General features: G+C 46.0%; 1 protein-coding gene across 1 annotated transcript in view; it reads right to left on the bottom strand.

Annotated features, from left to right (window-relative positions):
- Nucleotides 1-13,425, bottom strand: part of CTNNA1 (catenin alpha 1) — a 310,525-nt gene that overhangs the window by 181,183 nt on the left and 115,917 nt on the right. The window lies entirely within an intron of this gene.

Genomic DNA, 13,425 nt, shown 5'->3' with positions numbered 1-13,425 from the left:
CCGCGATTGGCCCCCTCCCGCCACCCACGCCCCCACCCCGCCCGCCCTTCCGAGCACCTCCCTCCGGCGCGCTCTTCCGGGCGCCTCCCGCCGCCGCCCCGCTTTCCCGGCCCTCGCTTTCGGGGTGAGGCCCCAACCGAGAGACCCTGGTGACGCCGAGCCGAAACTCCCAAGAGGACCTCTTGCTCTCCGCTCTGTGCCCCCGAGTTACTTCATCCCAGGCCCCTAATGCGCGTTCAGGCAGGGAGGGATCCCGGAGAGGAAGGAGGAGCGATAACTCCTGGAACAGCCCGGGAGCGGGGGAGGGCAGGTGAGTCACCGCTCCGCGCACAGGTGAGTCTCAGGGTGCTGCCCGCGCTGGCTCCACCCTCCCCCCAGCCGGTGCCTCCGGGACCGGGCGCGGCGACACAGTCCTGGGGACGCTTATGTGAGGAGTGCCACAGGTGCTCCCGAGTAACAGGCTTCCAGAAAAGTACTGTAAGCCCACCCATTGGTTTTACGGAAGAAAACTGGCCTCACAGCTTGAGGCGTAGTGGTACTAGAATCCAACTCTATGGACTTTACAAAGGTGATGTGGAAGGCTTCCTTGAGGTCATCTAACTCATTCCCTCACTTTACAGATCCGGGAGCCAAGAGCCCTCCTGTTGATAGACAAGAAGCATGTCACAGCAGCATCCCCTCCTGAGATTGGCCCCCTACACACACACACACACACAGTTGAGGGACCTGGCTGCTATCCCTATGCCTCCAGCCATTTTGGGAATGTTATTCCCGCCCTTCCTTATCTTCCTGGCGAATGCTCTAAAAAAAACTTCAAAACAAACAAAACAAAAAACAAACAAAACAATTACATACTAATTATCAGCCTGATATAGAAAACCCTAATGAGGTTTCAACTCCTTCATCATGGGATGAAGAACAAGGTTGATTTCAGTATTGGCCTAGAAATCCAAAATAAAGCAAGACCAATACCCAGGGCCACCTTGGTCCTGAGCCAGTATTGAGCAGGGTGCTAGGGAGAATGCCCTCAACATATTTCCCCTTTACTACTCACATCTCCCTCTCCCCTGGGAAATGCAAACTCTAGGAAAACAGAACGTGTATTCCGTACAGCACCCAGCTCACTGCTCACCCCCTAGACAGCACCAAGTTAACATCCACAGGTGAGTGTGCCCACCTTAATTGAAAGCACTATGGGTTTGTGCTGGTTGAGAGATGTGGACCGGGAGGCCTGGGTGGCTCAGTGGTTAAGTGATGACTTTTGGTTTCATCTTGGGTCATGATCTCAAGTTAGTGAGATCCAGCCCCACCTTGGCCTCCCCACTCAGCACAGTCTGCTTGTCCCTCTCCCTCTGGTCCTCCTCCCCCCCCCCCCCCCCCCCCCCCCTATCTCACCCTCCCCCCCTCCCAAATAAAAAAATCTTAAAAAAAAAAAAGTGTTGTTTGTTTGACAGAGAGAGACACAGCGAGAGAGGGAACACAAGCTGGGGAAGTGGGAGAGGGAGAAGCGGGCTTCCTGCAGAGCAGGGAGCCCCATGCGGGGCTCGATCCCAGGACCCTGGGATCATGACCGGAGCCGAAGGCAGACGCTTAACGACTGAGCCACGCAGGAGCCCCTAAAAAAAAAACACTTTAAAAGAAAGAAAGAAGGGATGTGGACAACAGGCAATAGGACCATGAAGGAAGAGAGCAAACCTAAAGAGAAAGACCATAATAAGGCCATTCTTGTCCATCTGCACCCCATTCTGTTTCTATCTTCAGAGTTTTTGCTCCTGTGGTCTCCCCTGCCTGGAGTGGCCATGGCTTCCCCCCATTACACTTGGCTACCTCAGAACATAGTAATCAGTCAATAAATATCTGTGTGAACCAACAGTTGAAGGATTATGCTCCATAGCTGTGTATTATCTATCACTTCACTCAGGAGCAGCTACTTAATTTGTGAGGCCCCTTGTTCAAAAATTATTAACAATTTCAAGACAGCAACAGTGGAGCATTAATGAAGGCTTTCTAAGCATAAGGCTCTACTATAGGTTTAATAGTTGCATCCCTCAAAATTCATATGTTGAAAACCTGATGCCAAAAGTGATGGTATTAAGAAAGGGGGCCTCTGAGAGGTGATTAGGTCATGAGGGTGGAGCCCTTGGGAACGGGATTAGTGCCCTTATAAAAGAGGGCCCAGAGATATCCCTTGCGCCTTCTGCCATGTGAGGACACAGCAAGAAGGATCAGACTATGAACCAGGAAGAGAGCTTTTACTGGTTGTGAATGTGACCATGCTGATGCCTTGATCTTGGACTTTCCAGCCTCCAGAACTGTGAGAAATAAATTGCTGTTGTTTATACTACCCAGTCTGTGATATTTTGTTAGAGCAATGCAAAGGCCCTAAAGATGAAAGTGCAGGGATGTTTTAGGAAGAGGAGGGTCAGGGGCGCCTGGGTGGCTCAGTTGGTTAAGTGACTGCCTTCGGCTCAGGTCATGATCCTGGAGTCCCTGGATCAAGTCCCACATCGGGCTCCCTGCTCAGCAGGGAGTCCGCTTTGCCCTCTGACCCTCCCCCCTCTCAGGTGTTCTCTCTCTCTCATTCTCTCTCAAATAAATAAATTTAAAAATTTTTAAAAAAAAGAAGAGGAGGGTCAGGTGACAAAAATGATATGAAGATAGACTTACAGTGTGTCCTGTAAGCTAAGGGGAGTCAGCTTTCTACCTCTGAGAAACCTTGAAAAGCTTACCAGGGAAGACTCGAGCATTCATTATGTCCCAGGCACTTGCTTTGTGCCAGGGGAAGCTGGGGGAATGACGGTGACTAAAACTAACCTGATCCTGTTCTCCCACAACTTAAAATGTAATGGAAGAGACAGCTATTAAAACAGGTAAACTCTCGGGGCACCTGAGTGGCTCAGTCGGTTAAACGTCTGCCTTCAACTCAGGTCATGATCTCAGGGTCCTGGGATCGAGTCCCACATCAGGCTCCTTGCTCATCAGGGAGTCTGCTTCTCCCTCTGCCTGTTCTGCCTGCCACTCCCACTGCTGGTGCTCACTCGCTCTCTCTCTCTCTGACAAAATCTTAAAAAAAAAATAAAAATAAAAAATAAAACACGTAAACTCTAAAAAGAAAGTCAAGTGTGAAGATAGAAGGGAGATACAAGTAGATTTTGGGGGGAAATTAACCTGGTCTGGGTTCAGTGACGTGAGGAAGGGACCTTTATTCTATGACCCACTCCAGTCACACTTTAGGACTCACCTCTCCACCGAAACTGCTTTTATCAAGGTCCCTGATGACCTCCATGATGCTACATCCAGTGGTCAGTCTCTGTGCGAGTTGACTTGTATCATCATCAGTGTTTGATCACTCTCCTTCTTGAAACACTATCTTCATTTGGCCTCTAGGGCACTAGGTTCTTCTGAGTTTCTTCCATCCTCCCTGGCCCTAACTTACTCTCCTTAAATCCTCCCAAGCTCTAAGTGTTAGAGCAGCAGGTCTCAAGGTGTAGTCCAAGGATTCCTAAGTCCCTTTCCAGGGGGTAGTAAGATAGAAACTATTTTCATAATAATATTAGAATATCATTTGACTTTTTCACTCCCAGTCTCTCATGGTATACAGTACAGTATTCCAGACTACATGACACATAATAGGGCATCACACAGAATGCAGAAACAGATATAGAATCCAATTACCTTTAATTAAGCCAGACAGTAAAGAGATTTGCAAAAATGCAAAATAAATGATACATCTCCCCAAATTTCCTTTTAAGAAAGATTGTCATTTTTCTTTAAAAGATGATATTTATGATAATTTAATAATACAGTAAACATTGATAGATAAGACTCATAAACAAAAGCCCTTTGAGATCCTCAAAAAGTTTTAAGAGTGTAGAAGATTCCTGAGATCAAAAAGTTTAAGAAATGCTGTTAGAGTGTCCCAGGACTCCATCCTTGGACCTCTTTTCTATTTGCCATAATCCCATTGGTGATCTCATCCAGTCTTTTGGCGTTAAGTATGCTGACAATTCCAGGTTTATATCGCAACCTGAACCTTTCTCCTGAATTCCAAACTCCCATTTCCCTACTTGATACCTCTATTTGGATACCTAGTAGGCATCTAGGCATCTCACACTTCTTATGTCTGTATGTCTAAAAGTGATCTCCTGGGGCGCCTGGGTGGCTAAGTTGGTTAAGCGACTGCCTTCGGCTCAGGTCATGATCTGAGTCCCTGGATAGAGTCCCGCATCGGGCTCCCTGCTCGGCAGGGAGTCTGCTTCGTCCTCTGACCCTATCCCCTCTCATGTGTTCTCTCTCTCTCATTCTCTCTCTCTCAAATAAATAAATAAAATCTTTAAAAAAAATAAATAAATAAATAAAAGTGATCTCCTGATAACTCTGTCCAAACCTGCTGATCCCACAGATTTCTTCATTTCATTAAAGGGCAATTCCAGGGGCGCCTGGGTGGCTCAGTCAGTTAAGTGTCTGCCTTATGCTCAGGTCATGAACCCAGGGTCCTGGGATTGAGCGCGCATCGCGTCGGGCTCCCTGCTCAGTGGTAGTCTGCTTCTCCCTCTCCCTCTGCTCCTCCTGGCTCATGCTCTCTCTCTCTCTCAAATAAATAAATAAAATCTTTTTTAAAAAATGGCAACTCCATTCCTGTAGTTGTTTAGGCCAAAAACTTTGGAGTCATCCCTGACTATGTTCTTTCCCTCACACATTTTATATCTGGTTTCTCAACAAATCTGTGCCTCTACCTTCAAAATATATTCAGTGTGTGTGTATATATATTTTTTTATTTTTATTTTTATTTTTTTTACCATTTCCACTATTATCATCCTGAATCAAGCCATCATCATCACTTACTTGAATTTCACAGGAGCCTCCTCACTGGTCGCCTTACTTTTGCCCTTGCCTCCCTCAGTCTAGTCTTAATTCAGCAGCTGGAGTGATTCTGTTAATATATAAGTCCAAACATGTCACTCCTACTCTGCCCAAAAGTCTCCATTGGCTCCTATCCCATCCAGAGTAAAAGGCAAGGTCCTTATAAGGGCCTGCAGACCTCACCTGCTCCTACACATTTCTCTGACACACTGGCCTCTTTACTATTCCTGGAACCCATCAGGCAGGCTCTCGCCTTAGGGCCTTTGCTTTCTGCCTGGAATGCTCTCCTCCAAAAAGCTGCCTGACTCACTCTCTCACCTCCCCCAGGTCTAGGCTCAGCTGTCACTTTTTGAGGGAGGCTTCCTCTTGGCCACCCTATTTAAAATTACAACCCCTTCCCCCAACATTCCCATCCCTCTTTCCTTGCTTTATATTTCTGCTTACGGTGTATCACCATCTGACATAAAAACTCATACATACATTTATTTTTTAACATCATTTTCTCTTGTCTTCCACTAGCCTCATGAGGGCTAGAGATTTTGTCTGTTTCGTTTAGTGCCTTATCCTTGGTACCTAGAAGAGTGCCTGGTACATAGCAGATCTCTCAATAAATATTTGTCAAAAGAATGAAAAAATAAGTGGGACCTTAAAAAAAGACATTGACAAGATGCATAGGGAAGGAAGGAAAGAGCTTGATTCTAGACCAAGGGACCAGGAAGTCTGAAGGCCCTGAGTCCCATTCCAGGAAAAGAAGTTCTGTGATTCAGAAGCTGGCAAGGTAGGTAGAGGCCAGACTGGAGAGGACTTTATAAGGCTTTACACTTTATTGTGAGGGGAATGGGACATCACAAAGGATTTTAAACAAAGAGATATCATGATCATATTTTGTTTTTAAAAATTTTACTTTGGGGCGCCTGGGTGGCTCAGTTGGTTAAGCGACTGCCTTCGGCTCAGGTCATGATCCTGGAGTCCCAGGATCGAGTCCCGCATCGGGCTCTCTGCTCGGTAGGGAGTCTGCTTCTCCCTCTGACCCTCCCCCTCTCATGCTCTCTCTCTCTCTCTCTCATTCTCTCTCTCAAATAAATAAATAAAATCTTTAAAAATAATAATAAAAAATAAATAAATAAAAAATAAATAAAAATTTTACTTTGCAAAAAAGCAGATTGTAAAGCAATGTACATAATACCCTATTTATGTTTGAACAACATATACGTATCCATTTTAATGCTCTTTTCTCATAGCCGCTGAGCCATTTAAAACATATAATCTGTTCAGAACCCTCCATTTCTTCCTATCTCACTCTGAATAAAATCTACATGATCTTGCCTAGCAACCTCAGACCCATCTTTGGCTTTTTCCCCTGTATCTTTCCCTCCCATCCACCCTGGGGTCCTAGACTTTTTCATAACACATCAAGCACCTTCCTGCCTCATAGCCTTTGCATTTCCAGTTCCCTGTCCTTGGAATGGTTTTCCCCCATAGCATTTTATCTCACCCCATGGCCTCATTCAGATCGCAAAGGTCTCCTTGTCCAAGAGGCGTTCCCTAACCACCCCTTGTGAAATACCACAAGCATCCACTTTCCTCCTCTCCCCTCTCCATTTTCTTTCTTTTTGTTTTAGATTTATTTATTTTTAAAGATTTTATTTATTTATTAGACAGAGAGAAAGAGAGCACACGCACGCGCGAGCACAAGCAGAGAGAGCAGCAGAGGGAGAGGGAGAAGCAGGCTTTCTGCTGAGCAGAGAGCCTGACGCAGGGCTCGATCCCAGGACCCTGGGATCATGTCCTGAGCTGAAGGGAGATGCTTAACAGACTGAGCCACCCAGGAGCCCCTATTTATTTATTTATTTTTAAAGATTTTATTTATTTGAGAGAGAATGAGAGACAGCATGAGAGGGAAGAGGGTCAGAGGGAGAAGCAGACTCCCCGCCGAGCAGGGAGCCCGATGCGGGACTCGATCCCGGGACTCCAGGATCATGACCTGAGCCGAAGGCAGTCGCTTAACCAACTGAGCCACCCAGGCGCCCCCTATTTATTTATTTTTGAGGGAGAGAGCACATGAGCATGAACACGGGGGTTGGGAGCAGGGGCAGAGGGAGGAGAGATAGTCTTAAGCAGACTCTCCGCTGAGCGCAGAGCCTGATTTGGGGCTCGATCTCACGACTCTGAGATGACAACCTGAGCCAAAACCAAGAGCAGGACGCTCAATCAACTGCACCACCCAGGCACCCCTCCATTTTATTTCTTTACCCTACTGTTCTTCATAGCACTCGTCACCATCCAGTACATTATATGGCTATTTATCTACTTACGGTCTTCCCCATTAGAATGTAAGTGTCATTAAAACAGGTAATTTTTTCTTCTTTTCACTGTTGTGGTTCCAACACCTAGAACTGTGCCTGGTAGGTAACAGGTACTCAGTTGAATGAATGGTTATAAGTGTGTAAGAATACACAGCAAAGTGTTACAGTGGTTACATGCAGGGAGGGGAATTAGGAGCAAAATTATATCTAAAAATAAGTCTTTTGGGGTGCCTGGGTGGCTCAGATAGTTAAGTGTCTGCCTTTGGCTCAGGTCATGATCCCAGGGTCCTGGGATCGAGCCCCACATCAGGCTCCTGGCTCAGTGGGGAACCTGCTTCTCCCTCTGCTCTGCCTCTCTCCCTGCTCAAGCTCTCTCTCTCTCTATGTCTCAAATGAATAAATAAAATCTTAAAAAAAAAAAAAATACAGCCCTTCCAATTTCCTTTAAATAATGTCTTTTTAAAAAGGGGAGGGGAACGGAGGAGTAGGGATGGGCTTTATTCTTCTCTTTAAAAAATTATCAGTGGGCTTTATTATGAAAACCTGGTTCTTTGTATTCAACATTCTAAAAATTCTTTTTTTGTCTGGCATTTTTAGATTTTTATAGGAGTATGAAAAGTGCTATCAAAATAAGAACTGTTGTATTGTAGCATAAACGGAATTAAACTAATACACTTTAGATCTCAGATGTATTGGTGAATGAGTCATGTGTCTCCATTCATTGCTTCTGTTGCCTGACAACAATTTTTCTAGATTCCAAGAAACTTTGAGAAAATAAATACCACTGGAACAGAGCAGAGAGATACATCTGCCAGGAATCTTAAATGTCCCGTAGGTCCCCACATAAGCATTCTGAATACAAGAGAACTTCAAATGGAAGCCAGGGCAGCCTTTGTGTTTTGCTCACCCAGAGTGAATCTGATTCCAGGTTGAGGACTCAGGCTGGCTGAGTAGGCCCTGGGATTCCCAGACTCGGGAGCTCCCAGTGGAGCGTGGCAAACCTACATTCCATCCTGACTCCCTCCACTGGTTCTTACCAGTCCAGCTTCTTTATTTCTTCCATCACAGTAAGTCACTCTTCTGTCTGCCTGGGAGTCTGGCAGAACCTGCCCCTCTATCGCAGAAGGCTATTATCCTATTCATGCATCCATTCGCTTCCTCAGTCGACAAGTATTTTGGAGCACCTACTATGACACACATGGTACTGGACCCTGTAGATACAGTAGTGGGCAACCCTTGTGAAATTTACACTCTAGGGTGCCTGGGTGGCTCAGATGGTTAAGTGTCTGCCTTCGGCTCAGGTCATGATCTCAGGGTCCTGGGATCGAGTCCCGCATCGGGCTCCCGGCTCAGCGGGGAGCCTGCTTCTCCCTCTGCCTTTCTCTCTCGCTCTGTCTCTCATGAATAAAATAAATAAATAAATAAATAAATTTACACTCTAGAGAGGAAGAAAGACAGTAAGTAACAATTACAGGGACAGATGATTTCAGTTAGGGGTAAATGATGAGAGTGATGGGGAAGAGGCGTGCTCATTTACATAGCGAGGTCAGGAATGGCCTCACTAAAAAGATGATGTTTGTGCTGAGACTTGAATGACCAAAAGAGCCTGGTGATAGAACCAAATGTCCCACAGGAGGAAATAGCAAGTGCAAAAGCCCCAGGGTGGGAATAAGCCTGACATATTCAAGGAGCAGAAGGAAGGCCAGTGCCCTGAGGGGTAGTAGATGAGGAAAAGAGTAATCCTAGATGAGTTAGAAAGGTAGGCAGGAGCCAAATCATGTAAGACCCTATAGGTGATGGTAAGAAGCTTGCATTGTCCTTTCAGAGCAATGGGAGGCCCCCGGGATTAAGAAGTGGAGTAAACATGATCTGATTTGCATTTTTTTAAAAGATCACTTTGTCGTATTAAGAATGGAGTGTAAGGGAACATAAGTGAATGCCTATCATCATTCATTCATCTATTCAAATATTCAAAATATTTTTGTGGTGCCTAATTGCCAGGCAATGTACCAAGCACTGGGAAATGATGGTGAGAAAAACATAATTCCTCCCCTCAAGGAGCTTACAAGACGATTGGAGAGACAGAGGAGTACATAGGCTCTTACAATGAGCTAAGAACTGTGCTGGGAGTCACCTCCATGTGATAAAGGAACCCAGAAGAATTCATTCATTCATTTGTTCGTTCGTTCGTTCGTTCGTTCATCCAGTAAATATGTGCCAAGCTCTTAAGATACAATGGTGATGTAAACAGACAAGTCACGTATCCCCATGGTGTTTACAGATCAGTGGAGGAGAGACACATCAATTAAACAGCCTCACAGACCTATCATTAGCCGTTGTGATATAAGCTATGGGAGACAAATAATGTGACTGGAGAGGAGAAGCCTGATAGTGTCTGGGAGGACTCAGGAGCCCTGGAGTATGAGCTGCAGGTATGTAGTTAAGTAGGTTAAAAAAAAGGAGAGGAATATTGTCCATTATACCTCAATAAAGCAGGGGGAGAAAAGAAGGGGAAGAATACTGTGGGCCAGCCCTAGCTCCATGGGTCAGGAAAGACTTTCTGACATTGAAGCTGAGTCCTGAAGGAAAAGTAGAAGTTAGCCAGGTGAGGGGAGCTGGAGGGGAAGGGAAGGCATTCCAGAACAAGGAAACGGCCTAGGTAAAGGCATGGAGATAACAGAACATTGTGGATTCTGGAAAAAGCAAGGTGTTCCATATGGCTGGGCTGTAGAGTAGAAAGGCACAGCAAGGTCAAAGAGAATGGTGAAGTAAGCAGGGTTAGAATCATGCTCTACTAACAATTCTTTTGAACTTCATTCTGAAGGCAGCAGGAAACTGCTAAAGGACTTGAAGCAGGAGAAAGGCCAGGCCAGATGAAGTGTTAGAAACTCCTTTGGACACGAATGGGAGACTGGCTGAGCCCTCACGACCTGCCATGCTTTATTGAGCACAGCAGATCCTACTGTAAGTAGACATTATGCCCTCCGTGAAATCCCTCTTAGGACTTCCTGGGTTGAGGGAGGGCCAGTCTTGCAAATGAGTTTGGCCACTCTATCACTGCCTCTTCCAACTGTCCACAGCCCAGCGCAGGACCAGCAAAAGTCATGAATTCAGAAGACATCTGCTTCTTGTGCTGAGCAACAACTTATCTGTGCCTCCATAACTGGGTGTACCAAGGAACCCAGTTTCCTCTGCCTCACGGGCCATAATGTGGTGCACAGAGTAAGAGCCCTTTAGATCTCAGTGACTTATTCATTAATTTGCTTAAGGTGAGGCTATGACACGTGCACCCCCACCCCAGACTACTATCATTTGCACTCAGCATTTTGGTCTCACCTTGAACTTTCAGCCAAACATTTAGCTCTCTACACCTAAGCCATTTTAGCCCGGTGGTGGGCAATGTCTTCTGATTGCCCTGACCTCCAAGGGGTCTTTAGGTTTAGGGGTGGAGAGAAAGTATCTTGTGTCTCCACGGAGGCTAAGGCCCAGAACACCAGGGTCAGATTTCCAAAATGTGGCCCAGGTAGGTCCTTCCTGCCTCAAATGGCTTCCCATTGTTATAGGAAAAAATCTAAACAATTTAGCGTGGCCCACAGGGCCCTTGGAGATCACTCCGTTCAACCAGCTGTCCCCCTGTCCAGAGGGCTCTTCCCCCCAGTGGTGGTGCCTTGTTATTGTTTGGGTCTCAAATTAAATGTTGCCTTCTAAATTTGGCCTCCCTGACAGGTACTCGGATAGTCACACTCTATCCCATTACCCCACTGTATTTTCTCCATAGCTTATGTTACCATCCAAAATTAGTTGTTTATCTCCTTGCTAATTGTTGGTCTTCTCCCTCTAGAATGTGGCTTGACAGCTTGGTTCTTGTCTGTCTTGTTTACTGTTTTATCCCCAGTACCCAGAACAATGTCTGGCACACAGTAGGTGCAGAATGAATGAACAGTCCTGGCCTATCTTTCCAACCTCGTCCCAATCCATTCCTACATTATTCCCTAAGCTTTGAAGGGATGGAGGTCCATGGAAGTCTTCAGACCTGCCTTGCTAACGGAAGCCCCGAAGTCGTTCAACCTGGAACAACGTTCCTCTTTTCCAGCCACCAACCTCCTCGCTCCCACACTTATTCTCCCTTTTCTTCCAGATTCTGAAATCCTCCCAGATATTCAAGCCTGGTACACACCTCTGTCAAGGCTCATCTCACTGTACAGCGATGAGACATTTACCTGTCATCTACCCCACTGGCCCATGTCTGTGATCTCCTAAAAGCAGGCATTCATTTACCTCCTTCTCCCTAGGATGCAAGACAGTAATCAGCAGCCAGTAGGCACTTCACTAATGTTTGCTGACTGACTAGGTAGAAAAACGTGGTTCAGAGAAACGTGAATTAGGAAGCCATGGTCATGTTTCAGTGGTAGGAGGGGTTGTCATAAATCTAGACCTACAGTAGACAGGCAGCCTCTTCCTATGGGCCAAACCAGGAAAATACCACCATATTAAATTCTGATAATGCAGAGCAAAAGGGGGTGGGTATGGCCAAATGGACCCTGCTTCCCACCATCCATGTACTCCCAAGTGGGCAGCAGCCGTTCATTCACGGGTGAGAAGTCCAGGAGAAGCTCACTATCAACTCTGGCAGGATCAGTCCAGGAGGCCTGGAGAAGCACCAGCTAAAGTTTGCACAGCGCTTCCACTCCTCCAAGCAAGTCCTCAAACTTTATCGCACTAGAGTCTGGGGTGAAGGAAAGCAATTCTCATGCTATCAGTGAGACTCAGAGAGGTCCAGCAGCCTGCCCAAGGACACACCATCAGGAGTGAGTTGCTCTATTAGCAGTGCCTTTATTCTGCTATTCGGGAGCCCTTCACATGCTCATCCAAGATTTAGTTGCTAAGCTCCTAGAAGTGTGTGTAATTATTGTTGTCTAAAATACAGAACAGTAGAATGTGTAATTAGATGCTTTTAATAAAGTCCTTTTGGATGATGCTGATGCCGATGCTGATGATGCTGAAGATGATGGCAATTTTTGATAATGATGACGATGAAGATGTTATCCTTGAAGACAAGGGCCAGGAGGGGACCCTTCTCTCGGAATGGAGCCAGAGCCCGCACCACAGCAAAGGGCTGATCAGGATGCAGCACTGCCTAGCATTTGATCTGAATTCCCATTATCACCAAGCCTATATCACAGTAAATGCCTCATGGTTATACTAGCACATTCTTACAAACAGCACACTTTAGGACAGGTAATGTTCTAACCACTTTATATATATATTAGCTCATATATGTAACACCCTATAAGCTAGGAATTAACATCATCACCCCTGTTTTTTTTTTTTTTTTTTTTTTTTTTTTTTTTTTTTTTATTTTTTTTTTTTTTTTTTTTTTTTTTTTTTTTTTTTTTTTTTTTTTTTAAAGATTTATTTATTTATTTGAGAGAGTGAGAATGAGAGAGAGTACATGAGAGGGGGGAGGGTCAGAGGGAGAAGCAGGCTCCCCGCTGAGCGGGGAGCCCGATGCGGGACTCGATCCCGGGACTCCAGAATCATGACCTGAGCCGAAGGCAGTCGCTTAACCAACTGAGCCACCCAGGCGCCCGCACCCCTGTTTTATAAAGAAACTAAGGCACATGCCGGGAAGTAGAATAATTTGACAAGAGCCAGAAAGTGCCAGACCGGGGTGTTGGACCCAGGCAGCCTGAGTCCAGAGCTGTGGTGACCATGGTGACGTGCTGCTCAGATTTCCCTTTGAGAGAACTGTTATAGTAAACAGAGTTGACCCACCCTGAGACCCATCACAGCATCCACGCCAAGGCCATGCTTCCTCTGGGACGCTCTCAGCCCATGACTGAGCTCAGCAGGGGTGCCAGAGTTGGGCCATTCCTGCCCAACACAGGACTCCTCTGATGGGCAACTTCTGTGTGCATGTGGTAAAATATACATAACATGAAATTTACCAAATTTACCATTTCAGCTATTTTTAAATATACAAATCAGTGGCATTAGGTACATTCACATTGTGTGCAACCATCACCATCATTCATCTTCAGAACTTTCTCATCTTGGGGCGCCTGGGTGGCTCAGTCATTAAACATCTGCCTTCAGCTCAGGTCATGATCCCAGGGTCCTGGGATCGAGCCCCGCATCTGGCTCCCTGCTCCGCAGGAAGCCTGCTTCTCCCTCTCCCACTCCCCCTGCTTGTGTTCCCTCTCTCGCTCTGTCTCTCTCTGTCAAATAAATAAATAAAATCTTAAAAAAAAAAAAA

This window comes from Neomonachus schauinslandi, chromosome 7 (assembly GCF_002201575.2).
Source record: "Neomonachus schauinslandi chromosome 7, ASM220157v2, whole genome shotgun sequence".
Lineage (NCBI taxonomy): Eukaryota > Metazoa > Chordata > Mammalia > Carnivora > Phocidae > Neomonachus > Neomonachus schauinslandi.
This window is presented reverse-complemented; position numbering and strand designations above follow the sequence as displayed.